We start from the raw sequence: 2,408 nt of genomic DNA on the forward strand, positions 1-2,408 counted from the left end.
ATTGCGGGATGGGGCAAGCGAGCTCCATCTGACCTTGACACTGGACTGTGAAAGTCCTCCTCCCAGCCCTATGAAATGATGATTTGATCTCCTGCACATAAGAAGATTCCCTGGGGCGTTTGTATCACCAGCGTTTCTCAGTCTCAGCCACTTGAAGATCTGTGGACCTCAACTCCCACCACCGCATAGTGGCACAGTGATTAGACTGCACTATTGTAGGCTCATTCCCTGCTTGCTGCCAGGAGTTCGAGTCTCACCGGCTCAAGGTTGACTCAACCTTCCATCCTTCCAAGGTCTGTAAAATGAGGACCCAGATTGTTGCGGGGGGGGGGCATATGGTGACTCTGTAAACCGCTTAGAGAGGGCTGCAAAGCACTATGAAGCGGTATATAAGTCTAAGCGCTATTGTCCTTGCTATTCCCAGCCAGCAAATTCTGGGCTTTGAAATCCATACATTTTCAAGTGGCCAAGTTTGCCAAACGCTAATTCAGACCAACAGGCAGAAAGTCTGCATCTCGTTCCAGATGAAAACCATTTGAGGATGCCAACGACCAAAACCAATGGAAAACTGCGAGCTTAGGTCAGGAACGGAGGGGGCAGTGGGGGAAAAGAAAAACCAAACAGATGCTAAGAATCCTCTTTGAGGGTTTGGCAACTGCTGCCTTGGAATAGGCCTCCCCAGCCTTACGTTGCACAACCTCCACTAAGAAGCTGGAAGTGATGGGCTTTGTAGTCTCTGCACAGGGTCAGACTGGGTAAAATTTAGGTCTGAGCTCCAGTGGCAGCTTCCAAGGAAATTGGAAGACAATGCAAGTGGTATTTTACAGCATCAAAATACCTTTTGAAGTGATGGATCCAGGACTTAATTTTTTTTCCCCCCTGTTTTTTGCCAAGGCAAAGGTAGGGGTGTGTGTGTGTGTGTGTGTGTGTGTGTGTGTATAAATTCTCTTGTAGGATGCACAAGGCAGGGGACGAGAATGAAGGCTGTAAAGCAAGCTAGTCTAGCAGGCTGGTTCAGCAATTCCGCAAAGCCACAGGAATACGCTGAGAAATAGCATTCCTTCCTTCTTCAGAAGGGAAGGGCTGAGGAAAGGCACCGTATCCTCGCCTCCCCCCCCCATTCCGCCCCCCCCCCCCCACGCCAGCTATAAGGATGAGGTAGAGGCTGGGAGAGGCCCCGGAGAAAGGCAAAAGACCACAAGAGGCCACGGGTGTGGGAACCCGCAATCCGGCAAGTTTGCAAAGCAGGAACAGCCCCATTCACACGTGATGGTTCCCTCGAGGATGTCAGGCGAATCCTTCGACATATAAAAACCTGGACTCTAGGGTGAAAGGCAAACCCGGGTTCGCAAACGCGCGTCCAACGCAGCAGTCCCATCCCGGGTTGCAGACACAGTCCCACGTTCTCGTTCAGCAGCTAGACAGTTCCCACCCCCGCCGCCCTTCTCTGGCAAGGGCAAAAGGGAGGTGACCCTCATGCAACGCGTGAAGAAGTCTCAGAGGAAAGGGGGATCCTGCCAGGGGGGTTAGAGAAGGGCGTGGGATTAAGTTTTGGGAAAGGGGAAGGAAAAAAAAAGTTGAGTGCCAAAATAAAAACCGCGGCCGTCGTTGCGCGAAAGAAAAAAAACGAAGCGAGGCAGAGAGAGAAAAAGAAAAAAAAGTGGAATTTGCGGGTGGGGGGGGAGAGAGAAGCCGTGCAGCGACGGCATCAGCCTCTCCCTCCCCTCCCGCCCCGTTTGTAAAATAAAAGAAGGAAGAAAAGAGCGGAAAGAAAGTCGAGGGAACAGCAATAAACGAAGGCGGGAATGTTAAGGAGGGAGGGAGGGAGGGAGGGAGGGAGGGAGGGAGGGAGGGAGGGAGGGAGAGAGAAAGAAAGAAAGAAAGAAAGAAAGAAAGAAAGAAAGAAAGAAAGAAAGAAAGAAAGAAAGAAAGAAAGAAAGAAAGAAAGAAAGGAAGGAAGGAAGGAAGGAAGGAAGGAAGGAAGGAAGGAAAGAAAGAAAGAAAGAAAGAAAGAAAGAAAGAAAGAAAGAAAGAAAGAAAGAAAGAAAGAAAGAAAGAAAGAAAGAAAGAAAGAAAGAAAGAAAGAAAGAAAGAAAGAAAGAAAGAAAGAAAGAAAGAAAGAAAGAAAGAGAGCGCCGTCCGGGAAGAAAAGAGAGGGAGGAAAAATGACGAGCGGGCATGCAAAAAAAGAAGGGAAGATCGGCCGGGAACTCGGTGGAAAAGAAAAAAGGGGGGGGGGGGGAAGGAAAAAGCAAGCCGAGTGGCGAAGGGGGAAAGGCGGGGAAGGGGCGAGAGAAAGAGGTGGAGACCCAAAGGACGGGGCGGCGGGGGAGACAGGGGCTCCTGCCGGGCGCTTCTTACCCAGATCGTCCATCACGGGCCGGCGAGGCTGGGTCCGGACTCCGGGC

Source organism: Vipera berus (genome assembly GCF_964194415.1).
Source record: "Vipera berus genome assembly, chromosome: W".
Taxonomy (NCBI): domain Eukaryota; kingdom Metazoa; phylum Chordata; class Lepidosauria; order Squamata; family Viperidae; genus Vipera; species Vipera berus.